Raw genomic sequence first — 22447 nt, forward strand, 5'->3', positions numbered from 1 at the left:
GCCAGCTAAAACAGCAAAAATACGATCAAGGGACACCGAGAGATCCGACACATATAGCAGAATATCATCTGCGAAAGCTGTGAGCTTAATTTCCTTGTTGCCTATATTGATACCTTGGAAAAAAGTACCAGATTGTAAAAGTCTAAGCAGGGGATCAAGGGCGAGGTTGAATAAAAGGGGCGAGAGTGGACATCCTTGCCGAGTACCTCTATACATAGTAATGGGATTGCTGCAGTATCCATTGATCAATAAGGAAGTGGAAGGACTGGAGTAAAGATACCTGATAAAATTAATAAATGATGTATGAAATTGTCTCAAGTGAAGGACGGTAAATAGATGCGGCCACAGGACCGTATCAAAGGCTTTCGTTGTGTCCAGACTAAGAAGTACGTTTTGTGTGCGACTTTCACCATGAGACGCCACCACCGCTGCCACAGCCGTTCTAATCCCTTTTACCAGTTGTTTGTTTTTGACAAAACCAAGCTGGTGTTCTGTGAGTAACTGAGGCAACAAAAGCTGAAGCCTGTCAGCCATGATTTTAGCAAGTATCTTAATATCGGTATTTAATAACGTTATGGGTCTGTAGGAGTCTATTGATTTGGGATCTCGTTGAGGCTTAGGGATCAATACTGTATACGCATCATTAAAATATGGGAAAGCTATGCAGCTGCCAAGAATACTGTTAAATAGTTCACGTAAAGCAGGAGCTATATGTCCTTTTAGTATTTTATAATATTCATTTGTGAGTCCATCCGGACCCGGGGATTTATGTAATTTTAAAGTGGAAATTACGTGTGTTAATTCATCCAATGTGATTTCTTGTTGCAGTGATTCACTATTAGAAATAGATAATGGGGGGAGGGCCGCCTCAGACATTAAATAGTCATGAAGAGTGTTATCAAATGGATAGGCATCATATAAATTGGAATAGTAGGCCTCAAAATGTTGAAGAATACGGGAAGTAGAGGTATCAACAAGGGTGGAATTGGGATCTTTAATTGCAGTGATCAGTTTCCTCGGAGTCCCTGTTTTAGACATATTGGCCAATAATCGGCCTGTTTTATTGCCCCAGCGAAAATATTTATACTTTGAGAAAGTCAAATCACGCTTCGCCTGTGCCAGCAAAAAGTCATCCAGCGACTGCCGTGTCTGGGTATACGCCAATTGTGTGTCATGAGAGGGAGTCTCCAAATAAGCACGCATTGCAGTAGTCAGATAACTATGTAGACTTTGGTATTGAGAGGAAGATTTCTTTATCTGTCGAGAAACATAGTCAATAATGTGTCCCCTCATTGTAGTCTTGGAAGCCCCCCAAAATGTAGAAGGCCTATCCCAGAAATCAATGTTATCATCAGAGTAAGTCATCCAACATTGAATAAGATAATTACGAAAGTCATCTGATGTGTAGAGATAAGACGGAAAACACCATGGACGGATCCCCCTGTAAGAGCAGGCCTATTGAGCGTGAGGGAGATTGGAGCATGGTCGGATATGACTATATTATGTATGTCAGTCTGGTGTGTATGCGAAACCAATGCATCTCCTATTAGAAATGCATCAATATGTGACCAGGAACTATGTACTGCAGAGAAGAAAGTAAAGGAACGATCAGAGGAATTAAGAAGGCACCAGATATCAGTAAGCTGAAGGGTAGTTTTAAAAATTGCATCTGTCTGTATAAGGGCAAGGTAGGGTGTCTAGAAGGAGGTTGTTTGTCCAAAGAAGGGTTATCTACCGAGTTAAAGTCACCCCCCACGATCAGGAAGCCATTTTGTCGTTGAGCCAGGAGCTGTGTGATGGCACGTAAAAACTCAGAGGTGGACACATTTGGTGCGTATAAGTTGACTAAAGTGTAATTTGTACCCCAAATTGTCGCATCTAATATTAAATAACGCCCCTCCGGGTCTGACACCATGGAAGTAATAGTATATTGAACGTCTTTGTGAAATAGAATGGAGACTCCCCTTGCCTTTCTCTGAAATTTAGAGGAAATACATTCACCCAGCCAAGGGGCCCGTAGCGTAGAATCGCCTCCAGCTTCCCAGTGAGTCTCTTGTAGGAATATGACCTCAGGGCGGAACTTACGCAAATGAGTGACTACCCGCTTTCTTTTAACAAGGGAGTTGAGACCCCCCACGTTCCAGGAAATCAGTTTAAAATGGGTTGAGGCAGTGGAAACAGGATTATTATTAGGGCTTGATGGCATTTATCCTATACCCAACTTAGCGAATTTTGGAAACAAGGATGTAAACCACAAGTAAATGACCCTTCTGTCCCAGCCAGCAGAAGGGGTTGACCAATTGCAGCAAATAGAGATAAAAAACATGGGGAGTAGGGGGGGGGGAGAAAGCACCAACAGTACATGAGCAATCGACACAAAACACTTCAAAATATATTTTCGAAATTTTCCAATACCAAACAGATTTAGGGTGAGTATTACGGACAGTGAGTAAACACCCAAAAATAAACAAACATAGAGAATCATGTTTAATAGAAAAATAAGAACAATTGTAGTGGCCTAACTATATTGACAACATGACAATCAAGCAATATTCTAATTAGAGACATCTCAGTGATGAGGTGAATCAGCTACATTGAGGACCCGGGTGAAGTGGGTTCTGGCCACAGTTGGGTCAGAAAAATAAAGGGTTTGGCCATTCTCTTGCACCCGTAGCTTGGCAGGGTACATGAGTTGAAAGCGTTTGTTATTGTTATGGAGCAATTTACATATGTCGGCAAATTCTTTTTGCTTTTGCGAAACAGAGGCCGAAAAATCCTGTAAGATCAAAATGCGAGATCCTTCAACCTCCAATTTTTGGGCTTTACGATTGGCACTCAAAATATCCTCTTTCATGCGATAGTCAAGAAATTTTGCTATCACTGGGCGGGGTCTAGTAGCAGAATTAGGCCTTTCAGGGCCAATGCGATGAGCCCGTTCAATATGCGGTAAAGAGGAGTTACCCAAAATCTGCAGTTCTCTAGGGAGGGCAGTCGTAAGGAATTCAATAAGTTGAGGTCCCTTAACTGTTTTGGGTATGCCAATAAATCGGAGGTTATTACGCCTATGACGATTTTCTAGGTTGTCAACCTTAGCCTGGAGAGATTGCATAGAGGTGGCCTGTGCGTCTACCAGATTTTGTAAGGAATTAGTACGATCCTCAGAATCACTGGTCCTCTGTTCTAAAGAGGTAATGCGGGATGTGTTAGTATCAATTTTAGATAGTGCAGCATCAAATGCAGATTGTAATGCCTCCAACTTTTTATCAATTAATGGCATGAGAATTTTTGAAATTTCTTGGGCAGTTTCAGTAGCAGAAGGTTGTCTAGCAGAAATATCAGGGGAGGAGGGTGCGCTCAGGGAGTTGTCCTCAGAAGGATCACGTATGGGGTGGGATGGAGGGTTAGAGCGACCCACATTTTGTTTAGCCTTCCCCATTTTGGATGTGTTAGCAGAAGTCTGGGATCTGTGAGAGGATGACCTTTGACAATATTTGTCCATACCTCACGGCACCCCAATATAATGGAGAATGTCTTCCAAAATAATATCAGAATACTGAATAAGAAAATAAGATACCACTGTCACGTCTAATATATGGCAAATGAGTGCAGATGTGGAGAGGCCACTTCAAAAATAGTAAAAAAAAAATATTTTACATGTTACTTCAGAGCAAATTAGCCACACGGGTTGGACAACAAGTTACACCAGGCAGCAATGAAAAGGTAATGGGTATAACAGCGTGTGACAGGCAAATGTAAATAATCGGTAAAAGCAGTAATATTAAACACAATTTAACAATAATAGTACATCACCAATAATTACTGAAAATAGCCACTAGGTGGCAGTAAGAGACAACAATTTAATAAATGGCAATATAGACAATGTAATATATATTACTGGGAAAGAGGGAAAAAAAAATTTACTTGTAAAAGAAAAAAAAGGGTCCCAGTTCCAAATCTAGGAGCTACCTGTAAAGTGGACAAGAACACCTGTAACAATATTTAGAATGGGCTCCTGATAACAGGACTGTGGAACAACGTCTTGCACAACAGTCTATGAACACAGGCAGTTATAATTCACAGCCCACTGGAGATGTCTAGGATCAACAGAGCACCATAGAACTGAGGTGGGAGAAATGGAAGAGAGGGCAAACGGAGGTATAAGGGAATAGGGGTGGGGCGCAAGGAAGAGGAGTTGACGAGGGGCAGGGAGAACACACCAGGAGGGAAGGGAACCAAGTAGGGAATAAAGAACAGTTAAAGAAGTGTTAGGGAGAGTAAAAATAGCACAAAGTTGATACCAAGGAGGGATGTGTTGCAGGCAGCAGCCGCTGAAGATTCCAAAGCAGCCGATGCTGTCAACGCTGGTCACAGCAGTCACTTACACACCACGAATCCAATCATCCCTCCAGCAAACCTCCATGTAGCTCAGCCAGCCAGAAGGAGCCAGGTAGGGCACAGGACGGGCACCCCAGAGAGGCAGCCCCACTAAAGGAGGAGATCACAGGCTTCAGCACAAAAGTTCAGCAGGGACAGCTCTGGACGGACCTCAGCCACGATCATCCAGCGGAGAGTCCACAGGAATCGACAGTCCAGCGACACCCAGCAGACCAGCAGTTCCGGCCCCAGTCAATCCACAAGAGACACAGCGACTGCAACTCAGCTGGTGAGGTCAGCAATTTACAGGGGCCACTCCGAGACCACAGCAGCCAGGGCCTCCCAAGGTTCACCAGACTCCCTCCATCATCCACCACCAGCTGGCAGTGGAACACAGGTAAGGTAAGTAATGAGTCGACTTACACTTCTCCTTGTTTGTCAGACAAGATGTTTCGTTAGAGGGGGTCAGCGTCCAGGAGATGGCCGCAGGGGCAACAATAATGGGCACAGTCCAAACTTCGGACACCACGACACACCCCAATACCCAGGCAGAAAGGTAACTTCGGACACCGCCTGTAAACAGGGCTATGGTACTGCACTACAGCAGGGGAACACAAGGAAAGGCGCAGGATCAGTCCCCGTGAGCACCACGCTAGTTTTCGCGCCAAAAGTGTGGCATTCGGGTAGGTTGCCACTATCAGCAGCTAGACTCCGGCAGAATGTCACTGTCCCGACCAAATAGAGACCTCAGTCAAATCCTCTTTTGTTGTTGAGAGCAGTGGTGTAGATAATGTGCCTGATAGAGCATGAAAAAGTGAGGATGTTGATAGATTGTAAGGATCTCTGCCGAGAGGATAGCTAAGAAGCGGCCATTTCAGATGCCCCGCCCACCGGCCATAGAAAATTTTTGATTCCCCTGGCAACAGGAATTTTGTGATTAAGCAGCCAATACATATTGGATAACTATCTGGATAGTCTATGCATTGTTTTGCTCTGAAGTGCATCATTTTGCATATGAGAAACATTTCTGCTTATATATGCACCTGCAGCAGTAATCCTGAAAAATACAGTGGAGAGTGACATCTCATATAAATACTGGTGGTAACTGTATTCACATACAGTATCTGTGTGGTTGGTTTTAACTCTAAGTTTTACTATGTTTAAAGCTGAAATAAGGATTAGGAGATATGAGGATTGCCATAGGAGATTTAATGACTGTTTAGCTACCAATTTGCATACTAATGAAGATACTAATTGTAATGATTCGGATTTAGACAGCATTTGCATACAATCAGAAAAACTGTCCAGCAAAGAAATGAAACTAAGCTGGGAGAACATTACATTAGAAAATTATTTAGGAGTAAAAAGAGTCCCAAGAGGACTAAGAATTATGAAAAATCCTACATTTTGCAATGAAAGAAAAGCATTTTTAGATAAATGGAATGAGATTTTAGAAAATTGCTCTTTGGAACTAATGAGATTAATTATTTGTGAAAGAAAGAGAGAGATGTTGGAAATAACAAATCTTGAGGAGAAAATAGAACCAATTAAATTATTACCAGAATTTATGGAGATGAAAGCTGAAAATGATGAAAAAATAAAAAAATTAGAACTAGAAGTAATAACGACTAAAATTAATAAATTCAAAGGAGAGCCTTAGACTATAAAAATTAACATGAAAGAAACTGGCCGAAATTTAGAAAAGAATATAATATAGGGAAAGTTAGGAGAACAAATATCAGAGAAATGAAAATTGGCATAAAGTTTCATATAATAGTAAAAGGCCGCTAATCAATATGGATAAAAGGATACCAACACAAAATAGATATGAAACACTTCTTTCCCCAGAAGTGAGAACAAATAAATCAAAATTTTTTCAGAGAAAGGAGAACTGGAGGGACAGAAAAGATTCTCAGAAAGAACGATACCTGGAAAGTCCAGGAATTAATTTGAAAAGAAAAAAGGAATATACAGGAGAGGAAAGAGGTGTGAAAATGATTAAACAGGATTTGCTCAGAAAATGATTATAACAACATGTAAATGAGTAGTAGAGGCGCCGTGAAACCGACGCAGCGTTTCACTATAGAGCTTTTTCAAGGTCTTGACCTTTAAAAAGCTCTATAGCGAAACGCTGCGTCGGTTTCACGGCGCCTCTACTACTCATTTACATGTTGTTATAATCATTTTCTGAGCAAATCCATGATAATCTATGTACATACCAGTGTGAATTAGAGTGCTGAATTACACAGTAGTTAGAGACTATGTTGCTTGAACAGCATAAGTCTGCAGACTTTCATTACTATAGATGAATCATTTAATTTGCATATTTCCCAGGAAGCACTTTCATAAATGAATGAGGATTATGTGATTAAATACATCTGAAATAAAGATTTAATATAATTTCACTACCTGAATCACACTTACCAATGTATGGGGATATCTCAAGGAGGAACTAAATGTCATACGCAGTGAATTATATTAGTGACCTTAATTATACTAGCGTTCTCTGAGAGTCACCCCCTTGTGGTTAAATAACAACTGGTTGTACATAAAATCAGAAACCTATGGTTTTATCTGTATTAGAAAATACACTGTCAGCCAATCTTAGGATGATGTTGATCATGCATTAGATGAACATGCTGATGAGGATATTTATATTGCTTGTTGGTGTGCAACACATTGAATGATATTAGAACTCAGTGGTGATCCAACTGTAGTTAATATTGCTCAGTTGTAAGCAGGATTTTTGACTGAATTGACACTATATAGTAATGTGGGGACACTATATATATATACATATAGATTAATCACTATCAGTGTATACACGGAATTATATGACAGTGTAGAGGCGCCGTTATTTATGTTCCTATTGGAACAATTTATTAATCACTTATTTCTTATCTTTTGACACTATTTACCTGTATTTTAAATAATTTTCGCTGCTTTTCCTGTTGTAATTCAGGTATATATTTTATTTGATATATAACAATAAAAGTTATGTTTTACTTTTAACAATAATATTTTTTGAGTTAGTGCACCAATTTTGGACATTTTATTCCCTCTCTCTTTTTTCCTTTGAGGTAAATTAAGTTGCCAAACTACCCACGTAATCTACATGCTTATATGCAAATGCAACAAAATATACCTTGGCAAAACAAAGCGCCAATTAAAGTTGAGAATATTAGAGCACACACAAAATATTGTACATAAATTGGAAAATCATAGTGTACCCTGACACTTCGCAGACTGTTGCAACTCTGATTTAAAGGGATTTAACTTTAAAGTGATTGAAGAAATTAAAATGGATGACTGAAGGGGGGATACTTTAAAACAACTATCGAGGCGTGAAACATATTGGATTTACACCCTCAATAGTTTGGCACCATATGGTCTGAACTAGAATTATGACATCACACCTTTCCTCCATGACTGACTTACAGAAGTGTGACCTATGAGCGCGATTGTTGTTGGATGATATCCCAAACGCTCTCTGATACGGTTACATTATGTGGTTAGAGTGCAGGACCTTGATGTCATAGCTTCGTCTAGTTAATGCAGAGATATTTAAGTCGCATCTAGCTGATATGAAATACAGATGGTGGAATGTAACATATATGATGGAAATATGTTGCTATGCAAGTTACTATTTTATAATAGATAAAAGTAATAATAATTTGCTAAGTAGCTATCACAAATCAAAACTGCATAACAATGAAATGGAAATGATTAATAATTATTTCTTCTCTTTTCTTCTTCTATTTATATGTATACTTTTATTGCTATTTTCGTATATATCGTCATTTTGTTATATTGTCATATCTACCTTGACCTGTAATCTACTACAAAGACCTTATTACCAACGTGCATTACCCACATTGAAGCTTTTTAATGTTATCATTGGTCTTAAATTATTGTTATTATCCTTAGCGATTACTTCCATTTATTGATCGCCTCATATATATTGTAATCACTTTATTTTTTATTATAAAAATAAGGTTGCTATAAACTCTTTTTTAAATAGTTATGAATTTATATAAATTGGTAGAAAAAATGTATAAGATTTTTAGATGTAAAGTTTGTGTATGTATTAGTTAATTAAAGTAAATTTAAACTGTCATGTAGAAATGTCCTTGTAATTCACCTGGCTGTACCTTATTAACTGTTAATTGAATAATGGTATGAGAAACTCAACTAGTAAAAAAAAATAAAAAAATACATAAATAATGTCAATAAGGATAACGTTATATCAAAAAGAGGAAGGGCAAAGTATTGTTAATACCTATAAAAAGCAATGAAGACCCAATTGCTCATTAAGCCCTTTAGGGGCAAGAGTGTCTAACCTATGTATCCAACGTGATTCCGTCTGTAGTAGGCGAAGAGATCTATCACCTCCTCTAGCCAAGGGAGGTATGAAATCTATGATTCTATATTTCAGTGAGGCGAGACTGTGTCTTGCCTCTAGGAAATGTTTGGCCACAGGCTGTTCAGCATGGCCCTTTTCTAGTGCCAACCTAATAGCACTCCTGTGAAGGGCCATGCGTTCTTTAAACATTCTTTCAATTTTTCCAATGTAGCATTTGCTACATGGACACATGATCATGTAAACTACATATTTGCTCGTACATGTGACATAGTGTCTGATCAAAAAATTTTTCCCAGTCTGAGGATGATTAAAGCTATCTCCACTTACCATATATCTACAGATCATACAGTTAGGACATTTAAAACATCCAGGCTTAGGGGGTCTAAATCAAAAGCCAGATTTGATTGATCACGTAAGGTGATGTCAGATTTGACTACTAACATGTCTTTCAAATTTCCACCCCGGGTAGGACAGTGAAGTATGGAGTTGTGAGTTAAAGCTGGAAGTTCAGCATCAGAAGAAATAATGGGTCAAAATTTACGGACCTGTTGTTTGACCAAGGAACTTCCAGTGTTAAATTGTGTGGTCCATGGTAGACGTTCAGCTTTTAACACTTTATTTGATGGTAATAGTAACAAATTACGTGTAGCGGATAAAGCTTTTTGCTTATGTTTTAAAAGTGACTTAAGATCATAACCTCTTTTTACAAATTTAGAGATCATTAAATCAATATTCTCTTCCGCTTGGGTTGGATTATTGTTGATTCTGCAGCTGTGGATGAATTGAGAATATGGAAGACTGTTTAATAAACTAGGAAGATGATGGCTGTGTTTGTGTAGGTAGTTGTTACGGTCAGTTGGTTTTGAATAAATGGAAGTGTTTAGGCCCATGTCAGTTTTTATAATGAGTACGTCTAGATAGTGAATTGCTTCTGTACTAATTTCATATGTAAACTTGACCAGGTGTGGGGTATTATTATGAGCTTCTATAATGTTACTCAACATTTCCTGAGGGTCTGACCATAAGATAAGCACATCATCTATGTATCGTACAAACAGCAAAATTTGTTTTGTTATCTCCATATCTGAAAAGAAAATGTATTTTTCAACTATATATATATATATATATATATAAAAATATAGATGTAGTTGGCATTTCAGCATGCAAGATGCCGACAGTCTGAATACCGGCACCAAAATCCCAGCAGGGCGGGATCCCGGCAACAGTATCCCGACCACCAACATACCGAAGGTAAGTATCGGGGTGCCACTTTCCCTATTTTGATATTCTGACCATCGGCATCCCGACAGCCGGGATTTCATACCCAACCCATTATATATATTGTGAACGTGAAAGAGAGAGGGTGCTCACCTTTAATTCTAAAGGGATCACCTTATTAAGTGAACCACCTAGTAATATGAAGACATTCAACTAAGTGAAAAAACCATAAAATTTAATTTAGAAATTTAAAACTTTCAAAACAGATCAGTCCTGGATGGATAGTAGAATGATGGAAAAGTCCTTTCATAAGATGAATTCCAAAGGTTTTCGAGGACTTCTTCCCTACAGAGTGAGAACTCGAAAATAATTTTCTCTAAGTTTCTGATCACTTCATTCAGGATGTACTGAAATACACCCTCACACCAGAGAATCACACGCACAAATCAGGCCAAAAGGCCACCATTAATATTTAAATATTTATTAAAAAGAATGGTCAATAGTAAAACAACTGTAGAATTTTTCTTACATAGAATAGATGAAACACTCTATCCAAGGTCAGGTAAGCTTTTACATCAACTGTTACACCATATGGTTACAGCTCACAATGATGGATCCCGACCAATCAACAAATATGAAAAATGATAAAACTCAATGCGTTTCATTCTAATAAGGACTTCCTCAGGGGTAAATCACAATTATGGTGTAAGATCTAGATGAATCCCAGTGTATAACTAGTTATATGACCACACTTAAAGAAATCTCACAGTGGAAACCTCCGTGACTGCGTGTGCGTTGGGTTTTATAATTTTTCATATTTGTTGATTGGGCATTTCGTAATATATATATATATATATATATATACACACACACACACACACTATTTGTGTCCATGTGGAGCACACTGGAAAAGAAGTTACACTGTGCTAGGATGTTATCATACCCATTAGACTGCTCCCAGCACCGTGATTGGTAGATAGCGCGGTTAGGGGGAGGGTTAGGGATCAGGCACTAGGGCGGGGTTATGGTTAGGCAGTATGAAAAGGAGGGCTAGGGGAAGGGAGAGGCTAGGATACCGACTGGCTCTTGATAGTATCCTAACCCTGTCGGAATGCTGGCATTGGGATTTTGATCTCCGGGATCCCAAGCACTGGCATCCCATACCCATTCCGGCAAAACCATGTTGCACTGCAACTCAGAATCAGGCCTACTACTGTAACTGCTATCATTACCAATCCTATGTTGATTCTTTGTAAAGTTTTTAATTGGACATACTTTATTTTGCATATAGAATGCTTTACCTGACCTGTTCCTCAAAACTTGCTGCTCTGAGAAGAATACTGGTCAGCAGCTTTCCAGAGTCACTGAAGGTAACATAAGGCTCCAAATTCCTACAGCAGAATTACATGTATTCTTCAGGGGAGACTGACAAATTCTACACTCTAAGCACCCACACATAAATTAACTATGGTAAAGTTACATGAACCACCTTTTTTATGACATTTGGGCTTTTATGAGAAGATACGAAGAGTTAAGAACATCTGTTGATTTGGGGCCCCGCTCTTAGGGGTATATTTACTAAAATACGTTTTCAGAAGTGGAGGTGTTGCCCATAACAACCAATCAGAATCTACTTATCATTTATCTAGTACCTTCTAGAAGATAATGCTAGAATCTGATTGGTTGCTCCTGGGCAACAGTTCCACTTCTACAAACCCGCACTTTAGTAAATAAACTCCTTATATGGCATTATCATGGAACTATGCTGAGGGTTGGGATATCAAAACACCAAGTCGTATTTCTGCTGGAATCACAACTCTTAATAATATGCAAAATGTAGCCCAAATCTTGGGGGGAGATTTAGAAAGTGATTATTGCCTGAAATATCTGCTATATACATTATGTTTTATTGATTTAGACTGTTGTCTATGATGAGCTGGCCATCAATCAGCAGACATTCCAATTCACATAAACATACAGGTTTGATACTAAAAAAGAAGCCTCTCATGGTTCTTCATTCATACATAGGAAAAGACACAGGCAAGAAAAAGCAGGTTTACAAGTAGTGGTTTAATTGGACATGCACCAAGCTGTAAACCTGTAACACTTTCAAAAGACCTATCCCAGGACCTATCCCATAGAATCCTATGGAGCAGTGTAAGTTTATCTCATATCTGTCTAGTAATACTCAGTCTTGTTTTATTATTGGGTCTTCCAAATGTTAAAGCTCTGTGGAGTATATGTAGAGAGGCCAATCCCGGGGCTTTTTTTCAATCCCGGGTTTTGGGATTGAAAAATAAAAAACAATCCCGGGATTGGCCTGGTTTTAAACAAAAGCCCCCCCCCAGCCCCCACAGTTACTTACCGGTGGGGCTTGTGATGGGTCTGGTCCAGCCGGCATCGGACTGTGCAGCATGACCTCACGTCATGCTGCGCACAGTGCCAGCCGGTGGAAAGGAGAGCCAGGAAACACCTGATCACTCCATTGGAGCTGCTCAGAGCAGCCCAGCATTTTAAAAATAAACAATTATGGCCAATTGTGGGAACGTGATTGGAGGCTTCCAATCCTGTGATTCAATCCTGGCCATTTTTAGCCCCAAATAACGGGATCCCACCGTTCCCGGGATTGGCCTTCCTAAGTACAGTATATATAACAATACAGCAAAATGTTTCCTATCTGAATGTTCTCATCGTGTCCATCACACAGGTGTGTGGGGCTGTGCATCATGTCATCCACCACGATAACCCTTTCAAGCTACAGGTTCTGGTGGACCAGTGGCCAGAGTTCACTTCTGTTATATGTCGCCCCCCACTGGAGGTAAGTTGAACAAAAATGGAAGAGTTTTGTATGAATAGTTTGTTAATTCAGTACCATCTTGTAGGGATTGCCATTGAATGGTTCACAATAGATGGTCTGCATCAATGGTGTCATCGTACTTTACATTGATGACAGGAAAAAATCAATGGAAACCTCAATAGTTTTAACCATGGATGCTTATCATTACTGTGGGACATTGGAAAGCAGCAAGCCAATCGGGGAAGGGATGGGGCTAAGTACAGTGCGGCAGAGAGAGATCGACCTCTGCTGTTGATGGCAAAACCATTAATGGTTGATAACCATCGATGGCATCATTACTATACAGTAATAAATACTGATGGCGTTTTTTTGCCAAAAAGATCATAGTACAGTATTACAAGGGCTTAAGTCAAATAATTGTTAATGCCAGTACCAGTTCAAGATCACAATAGAGAAGAAAGGGGGGAGTAATCATGCCTCTTTTTTTTCATTTATATTTTGGTATAGCTAAATATAGGCAACTTAAGAAAGAATAAACTACTGTACTTAGTCACTGTGGTTGGTTTACTAGGTTCTACTCCAGTACATTTTAAAAGCTAGTTTTTTGCAGCAGGACAATTCGGGATGTACTGGGAACTGAATGCATCATGGGTAAATCAAAGAAACCCATTTCCTGCCAGTGGAAGAGCAGCCTTCTTGCTCAGCAGTAGAGGAATCACTGCACAGCGCGTTGCAGCAGGGCAATAAGTTATCTTCAAAATGATTAGTATTGATAATACACTGTCACATTTTATTTCCCTGACCTGCTTGGGTGCCGCTGGAGCGGTGCCACCATAAGGAGATGCCAGAACGTGGATCTATTGTGAGCAACTTAACACATAGGGCCGTATTCAATTTGAGGCGAAAAGCTGTTTCTTCGTGTTTTTGGCGGAAACTTTTTGCCGATGACGTCATTTTTGCCTGTTTTGATTTTACTCCGTATTCAATTTGAAAGACTTTCCGCCTAGGCGGAAAGTCAATGCAATGTAATAGGCGGAAAAGTTTCGCCTATGAATGGGAGGCGGAAAAAAGTGCAGAATTGGGATTTTAAGTTGCAACGTTGCGGGAACCCCCAGTGCAGCCTTCAGACAGCCCCCCAAAGGTAAACTGTGTCAAAAAAATTAAATAAATATGACTTCGAATTTGGGGTCGGAAAAAAAAATGTAGGGGGACAAAGTTAAAAACTAGCGAGCTTGACTCTGGGGGGGTCCCCAATTATGCCCCAAGTGTTTTTTTGATTGCAGGTGCTTGCGTCAGGTGGATTTTTCACAATTTTTTCAACTTAACTTTAGCAACTTTTAAATATGCTAGCCCCATTTTGAAGTACCCCAAATTTGCTGGGATAAGTTATTTTCTGCAAAAAATACTGAATACTATTCTTCACCACTTATACAAAAACGCTATTTAGCAGCTATTAAAAACACCAAATGCCTTCAGCAAGCCAAATCGGGGGGTACCATAGTGAACCCCCATGTCAGAGCATCTTTTGAGGGGTGTTAGGCTAATTTCCCCAAATCTGACAGTACTTTCCACCTGTTCAAGTTTCGCCGGGTCCCGTTTTCGCGTACTTCAATATTGAATACGAGGTAAAGCCGGCATGACCGCAATACTTTTCCGCCTACAAAAGACGCGATGTAGGCAAAAAGTCTGGAAGGTGGAAAAGTATCGCGGGTCCGCTCTAATTGAATACGGCTCATAAGCTGGAGCTCTGTGATCCAGAACGTAACGCAGGATTGTGCAATAGTCAGGTTGATTCCTGATTTTCTTATGATACGGAGTTAACGCATTGTGGTCATACAATATATGCATGAACTTTTGCTTTGGACAAGGGGCTCATTCCACAAATAATCTCGTATGGTGACTATACATCAATATATCGTTTCACATCTAAAGCCTCTTTTCCTTATGTATATGTGATCTATTCCATATAAGGTATATAGAGGGGATTGAATTTTACACTGGTCTCAAATATTCTATTGAAGCGTTGCATAGACACATTGTGTAGTTCGGTAATAGCAACATTGTGTTAGTTATTTTTTGCAACAGGCCATATTGATTGGAGGCACATTTATATTGTGTATTAATGTTTAATGTATGTATGTTTTTAGTTTGAACTACAGTTCTCTTAAACATGTTTAACCAATATATGTTTAATATATTTTTATAATTATTATACAATCTTAGGTTATTTTGTATTGGAACTAGCCCAGACACCTCTTTTACATTTTGTGGGTTTTTTTGTGAGGGTTTGTGCAAGATCCCTCAGGTGTCAGCAGCTGGTTCCCATACTGGACAACATTTCAATTACAGTGCACCATCTTTCCTTTTCTGATAGCTAAGATGGTCTGATTACTTATTTAAAAAAATGGTGTGGGGGGGGTGTGGCCTGGCAGGCATTGAAGCAAGACGTGTTTTATGGCAGCTCCTGCCTGACCACCTTGAAAGACGTCTTTCACAGCCCTTCCTGTAGCCTTCCTGTCTGCCCTCACATCTTCTCTCTACCAGCCCACACTGAGGGATAAGATCCGCAGAATCGGAAGGCATTTCATATTGCCTTTGTGGATTGCGGCCTTCCCACCCTCCTGAAGCCGGGGACTTTATTTGTACACTGCCCGCCGCGGTACTTCTGGGTCGCGGTGTCTGGTCCCTCCGCTCCACTCGCTGATTCCTGAACCCCCTCCCACGTTGGGGACATCTAGAGGACCTACTCACTCCTACCTCCGGCTGCTTGAAGTGCCGTCCTCATCCGCCGGAGACTCCGCGCTCTACTCCCGCCCTTCTGCAGCTGACGCGATCTGACTGGAGCTCTGTGCTGCAAGAGGCAGCTGACCGGCCTGCTGACTGCTGGCTCCTGCTCTGGGGGTCATGACTGCGGCTCTGCGGGGTCCTGCTGGTGCCTCCTCTGTGCCAAGGTGCCTGGTCTGGAAGTGGTGAGCTTGTGTGTAGCTCCATCAGCTCAGTCCCCATTATACTGCTCACATCCTGTATGCCTTGGGGGTTGTTACACAGCCCACTCCTTCACTATGATTACAGGTTACCATATTATGCCCTTTGAAGTGGTTTCTAGGGGTTACAGCACATCTACAAATTTGGTACACAGTCCTTAACTTACAAGATAAAAAAAAATCTTATCTGTGTGGGTTTTGCTCCCTCCTGTGGAAAGTCCCTGTCACTACATAATTTTTGGAACTACCTGTTTTTTTTTTTTACCCACCCATTAAAGGCTGGCAGCGTTCTCTATCCCCCTTGTCGGTAGGGTTATAATGTGAAACTTGAGGCTCGCTGTGACCATTTCATGCTTGCTATGTAGCCTCACTAACAGGGGAATGTGTCATCCGCCATCCATTTATCTAACACAATACATGACCTCTTGACCCCCCCTCAAGTCTATTCCTGATGGGCAAGACCAAGAGAGTTACGCAGAAAAAGGATCCTTGGACACCAAAGGCCAATTCATCTCAACCTAACCTTCGTTCATATTTATCCATCTCACACATTGCTGACTCCCCTGTAACTGGTTCCACACCTTTGCCGACCACCTCTCCCACTATGGCTCTCTCTCCTTCATCTGGCGACCTTCATGCTCAATTGTCCCAATTGCGAGGGGAAGTTACGGAAGTTTTAACCCATGTTCGATCTCTCCCCTCTAAACAAGACATGCAGGCTCTGGAGTCGCGAATCCAGGATTCTATGCAGACTCTGATCTCTTTAGTACAAGCTGATGTTAAACATTTGGGATCCCGCATGGTTGCCCTTGAGGAAGAGAAAGAGTCAGTTGACAACCAGTTATCTCATCTTCATGAGTTAATCTCCCAACAAGCCTTAGATATGAGGACAATGCAAAACAGACTGGACGACCTAGACAACAGAGGCCACAGGAATAATATTCGTGTTCGGGGGCTTCCTGAGGATGTCCCTCCATCTGGTCTGTCTGATGCCCTGAATAAAATTTTTGGAGAAATCCTGGAGCTTGACCTCAATGACCCTATTGAATTCGATCGTGTTCACAGGGCTCTCCGTCCGAAGGGTCTTGCAACTGATCGTCCAAGAGACGTTATTTGCCGGGTCCATTATTTCTCACAAAAAGAGGAGCTCCTTCCGTAAAGTCCGCTGGAAATTTTCCAGGACCTTTCTTGGTGGGCCCTCCAACAGCGACGATTATTGAAACCCCTAACAGACTCCTTGCGTAAACAAGAAATCAAATATAGATGGGGGTTCCCGTTCTCTCTCCAGGTCACACATGCCGGTAAACACCTGGTACTCCAGTCTCCCGAGAATTTACCTGATTTCTGTTTTGCTCTGGACATGGAGCTTATTACACTTCCCGATTGGCAGGCCTTTTCACTTCCTCTACCTGTACCTCCTGGCCGTCCGAGGAGAGACAATTGGCAACAAGTACAGTACCATAAAAAGAAACCTAAAGGAGCTGACCCCCCTCTAGCACCTGATCCCACTTGATATATGCTCAGTTTGTGTTTGAGGTTTTCCTTGATTGAGGTTGTATTCATTAGTTGTACTTACTTCTAATTGTTTAGAGAAATTTTTGGAATTAGGCCTCTTGGACCTCCTAAGTTACTAGAGGCTTATTAGCCTTATTTTATTTAATTACTTCTTTTTCTCTCAAGGTCCATTTATAGTCAGATGTATTAGATAAATTAAGTTGCCCTCACTACAATTTTTTCTGTTGATTGCCATTTGTCTTTTTGTCTGCTTATGTGGATATTCCAATTACATTTAAAAAATTTTATGAGGAGTTATGTGATTATGTTTATTCAATTTATATTATTAATATTGTGTTTTCTATTATATAGTGATTTTTTTTTTCTATAAAGATGGCGGGGTCACTCCACCCCTGTGTGCCCCCTACCGCTAATTTTTTCCGTGACATGGGTTCCCTGGTGGTCCCCATATTGTCCAGCAGCGGTTCTTTTTCCCTCTCATTAATGTTTTGTTGTATCATTATAATTTTTGTATTTTGTGTCTCCCCCCCATCCCTTCTTGTTTTTTCCTTTTCCCCTCTTCTCTATTTTTTCTTCTGTTTAGTCCCTCTATTAATTTTATATGTATTTTTTTCCTTTCTTTTAATGTTTTCTCGGATCTATTCTACTGCACCGTGTAACTTTAACTCTACTTTTCACCTATGGCTGCTTCACTTCGTATAGTCTCTATTAATGCTAGAGGGCTAAATGTCCCAGAAAAGAGAACCCAGACCCTTCGCTCTTTCCATGGTGATAGAGCAGATATCGTCTTTGTTCAGGAAACCCACTTCCGCCAGTCCCCCTCTGCTCCACGACTTAGCAATCAATTTTACCCCATAACACATTATAGTAACTATCCCCAATCGAAATCTAAGGGAGTTGCTATTTTATTCACTAAACGTTTGCCAGTCACACACTCTGAAGTACATAATTTGGAGGAGGGGAGATGCCTACTGGTTAAATGCTCCATTTTTAATCAACCTTTCACATTTGTTAATATTTATGCCCCAAACCAGGGCCAGCCAACTTTTCTTAAGAGGGTTCTGGATAAAATTGACATACTCCAACAGGGGATCTTGATAGTAGGTGGAGACTTCAACTGGGCCCTGGATCATCTCCTGGACACCTCATCGGGCTCCTCAACAGTCCCTTCTCAAACATCAAGGAAGGTAAGACGGTTGCTTTATACTCATCAGCTGTCCGACGTCTGGCGTATTTCACATCCCTCATATAGAGATTATTCATATTATTCTAGCTCCCATCAGTCATACTCCAGGATAGACTATATATTAGTTGGCCATAGATTTCTTCACCTGGTACAGGACACCTCTATAGGAGTGACAACCTGGTCTGATCATGCCCCAGTGAGGGTAGACATCGCTCTTGGATTTTCTGATCCTATCACTAGATCTTGGCGTTTTAATGAGTCCCTTCTGTCCGACCCTTAGTGTAGATCTCAGTTGGAAGAGGCTATTGATATATATCTAGAATGTAATACCACCCCGGATGTATCTAGCCTCACTATATGGGAAACCCACAAATGTGTCCTTAGAGGAAAATGTATCCAACTTGGTTCCTACTTAAAGAAACAGAGGATGGGACAGATAGAGGACTTATTGCAGAGAATACAGGTTTTGGAGTCTTCCCACAAAACCTCCCTTTCCTTTGATGTTTATGTGGACTTAGTCCAAGCCCGCTCAGCCTTGAACAAACTTTATTGGAAAAGGTCAAACATTCTTTTCGAAAATGTCGTAGTCGATATTATCGCTGGGGTAATAAACCCAGAAAAATGCTGGCTAGAGCTCTACAAATTCAAAGAGCTCGCTCCTTTATCCCTTCTATTAAAGATCGGGTGGGATTGGTCTCCCATGATACTTGCAAGATTGCAGAAGCTTTCTGTTCCTATTATTCATCTTTGTATAATTTACCTGCCCCCTCGGCCTTTCCTGATGTTCTTGGGAAACAACAGGCTATTGAAGCCTATCTCACTAGAATTGGATTTCCCAGGCTGGACGACCTTGCCAGTGAGGACTTGGAGAGACCCTTCACTCTGCCTGAGTTGTTGGAGGCTATTAAATCCACCCCTTCTGGGAAAAGTCCTGGCCCTGATGGATTCTTTATAAATTATTATAAAGTTTTTCAGGACAAATTGGCTCCTCCATTGTTGGTGGCATTTAATTCGGTTTCTGAGAAGACTCCTTTTTCATGCCAATCCTTAGAAGCCCATATAATGGTCATCCCTAACAAAGGCAAGGACCCTTCCCTCTGTCCCAGTTACCGTCCAATCTCCCTTCTCAACATAGACGTTAAATTGTATGCAAAACTTCTCGCAAACAGATTAAAGCATTTCTTACCTTCTCTGATTCATAATGATCAGGTAGGGTTTGTCCCGGGCCGTGAAGCTAGGGACAATACCTCCAAAATCATAGCCCTCATTCATTATATCTCATCTACAGATACCCCAGCTATCCTGCTGTCTACTGATGCTGAGAAGTCGTTTGATAGGGTAGATTGGGGTTTTATGTCTGGAATACTGAGACACCTGGGACTGGGCCCTGTTTGCCTTCAATGCATCCTTGCTCTTTATCGTTCCCCCTCTGCCCGCATTAGGGTTAACAGTTCCCTTTCTGACTCCTTCTCCATTAACAATGGAACTAGACAAGGTTGTCCCTTATCCCCCCTGATTTTTATTATTTGTATGGAGGCTCTGGCAAGGTCGATCAGGCTGAATCCGAACATATCTGGCTTTAGGTTACATAGTGACGAATACAAATTAGCCCTATTTGCCGATGATTTATTGGCCACAATTACAAATCCCATTATTTCACTACCGAATCTACTAGAGTAATTCCAGATTTTTGGAGATCTCTCCAATTTTAAAGTTAATTATTCTAAATCGGTGGCCTTGAATATTCCGGCACCTCCACAGATGGTTACAGGCCTTAAATCAGCATTCCCTTTTACCTGGCATTCTTCCCAGCTTACATATCTGGGAGTTAATCTTACTAGAGACCTCTGCCACCTGTTTGAGGCCAATTTTACTCCCCTCCTAAACAAGATACGCTCAGACTTGAGATTATGGAAATCAGGACCCTTCTCATGGTTTGGGAGGCTGGGCATCCTCAAAATGAATTCTCTCCCTAAGATCCTATACTTGTTACAAACCCTCCCAATTAAATTGCCTCCTAGATGGTTTTTGGAAGTCCAGGCTCTTATTAGAGAATTTGTATGGGGAGGTGGCAGGCCCGGTTTGAAATTAGATATTATGTTTCGTCATAAAGATCGAGGGGGTTTACGCGTCCCAAATATTAAAGGTTACTATCAGGCCTGTATCCTCCACAGAATTTTGTCCAGGTCCAGACCTGACACCCCTAAACAATGGGTGCAAATTGAGAACCAGATGCTGACGATCCCCTTATCAATAGCTCCATGGCTTCCTGTCCTTCCCAAAATTTCTCATCCTACCATTGGCCCTACCTTAAGTTCTTGGAAAACATTACGGAAGTCCCCCTCAATATCTTCATCTCATTCCTCTCTCACCTCATTCCTTTTTAACAAACAATTTCTTCTAGGTATGGATGTTAAGATTTTCCACCCCTGGTTAGTGGTAGGACTTTTTAGGTTCGGACAGCTGGTGAGTGGCGGTAGCTTTATGCCCTTTGATGAGGTTTGTAGGAAGAGGAATTTACCTTCACGAGAATACTGGCACTACCTTCAGTTGTGTCACTTTTTGCAATCTCTTGGTCCCCTTAAGACTCTCTGTTTGCCTTATACTCCATTTGAACAATTATGTATTAGCCCTATCCCTCCGACCCACACTATCTCGCTGATTTATAATTTCTTGTCGGCGGACGCTAGCCTCTCTCTCCCCAATTTTACTAAGGCTTGAGACCAGGAGCTTGGAGTCAGCCTAACTGATGATGAGTGGGAGAAAATATTTAAGTTGGCCCATGCTTGCTCTCCTAGTGTTGGCGTCAGGGAAACCCAATATAAATTGTTATCACGTTGGTATAGATGCCCGATACCCTTTCTAAGATGGGGATTGGGGTTCCGAATATATGTTGGCGCTGCTCTGGGGCCCCAGGTAACCCACTACATATCTGGTGGCAATGCCCTATCCTTCAGCCCTTTTGTAACGAAGTCCTCGACCTTTCTGCTAAAATTTTAGATGAACCGGTCCCTACAGATCCAAAGTTTTGGTTGTTTCATCTTTCATCCAGACCCCTCTCGAAATATAAGAAAACTTTGTTATGTCATTTGAATAATGCTGCTAAAGCAGTTATTCCGGTGAAATGGCGCTCCTCCTCTCCTCCAACAGTTATGGAATGGTTCACTAGGCTGGATCTATATATGGAAATGGATGATATACTGTCCTCTGCTGATGGCGATTATGAGTCTTTCAGGAATACTTGGCTTCACTGGATAGATTTCAAAGACTCTGTGATCTTCAAAAATATCTTATCCTCTTCCCGTCCTTCAATTTCATAGACCTGTCCCAAATAGTGATAAAAACTACGCCCTTGTATTTGGCTCAAAAGTTCAATAACAGCTATACTTAACTTTTCTCATTATTTTTCTCTCAACCCTTTTTAATGGGTACTGATGAACCCGAGACTATACTACTTGAACCGTGGTGACTGTTCTCTCTTTCCCCAATCTATTATATCTATTACTTTCCCCTTCTTCCCTCCCCCCTTCTTACCGTGTTGTCTAGTTATGTCTTTGTCTGTGTTTTTTTCTCTTTCTTTTCTCCTTTTTATTATTTTATTTTTATTTTATATTTTTCCATATATAAGGGCTTGTTTTGATATTTTATGATGTCACTGGCAATTTTTGTTCTTGATTATTCACGTTTTCCAGTGTCTTGCTATTTCTGCATTATGTCTTTCTGCAATGACCCGGATATTGTTTATAAGTATTTGTACTGTTATTCTATTGATTTTTTTTCTTCCAATAAAATACAATTTGCACTAAAAAAATGGTCTGGCATTCTAAAGCTGGTCATACACGTCCAGATAAAATGGCTGTCACACCGACAGACATTTTATCTGGCAGCCTGCAAGCCGCCAGATGTCCGCGGTATACAATGTGAGATTTATCACAGTGTATCAGCCCGACATCTGCGCTCCGCCCCCGGGGGAGGAGACATTTCCCTTTTCCTTCCATGGGAAGGAACAC

At 40.8% G+C, this 22447-nt stretch overlaps 1 pseudogene across 1 annotated transcript in view; it reads left to right on the forward strand.

The window, feature by feature from the left end:
- LOC148502428 (glycine N-acyltransferase-like) overlaps positions 1-22447 on the forward strand; it is a 56772-nt pseudogene that overhangs the window by 16425 nt on the left and 17900 nt on the right. The window contains exons 2-3 of the transcript XR_015870011.1: positions 11247-11325; positions 12663-12773. The product of XR_015870011.1 is annotated as a glycine N-acyltransferase-like (transcript). The remainder of the gene's footprint in view (positions 1-11246; positions 11326-12662; positions 12774-22447) is intronic.

The sequence above is a fragment of the Taudactylus pleione genome, unplaced genomic scaffold (genome assembly GCF_031769625.1).
Source record: "Taudactylus pleione unplaced genomic scaffold, aTauple2 ptg000497l, whole genome shotgun sequence".
In the NCBI taxonomy this organism is placed as follows: domain Eukaryota; kingdom Metazoa; phylum Chordata; class Amphibia; order Anura; family Myobatrachidae; genus Taudactylus; species Taudactylus pleione.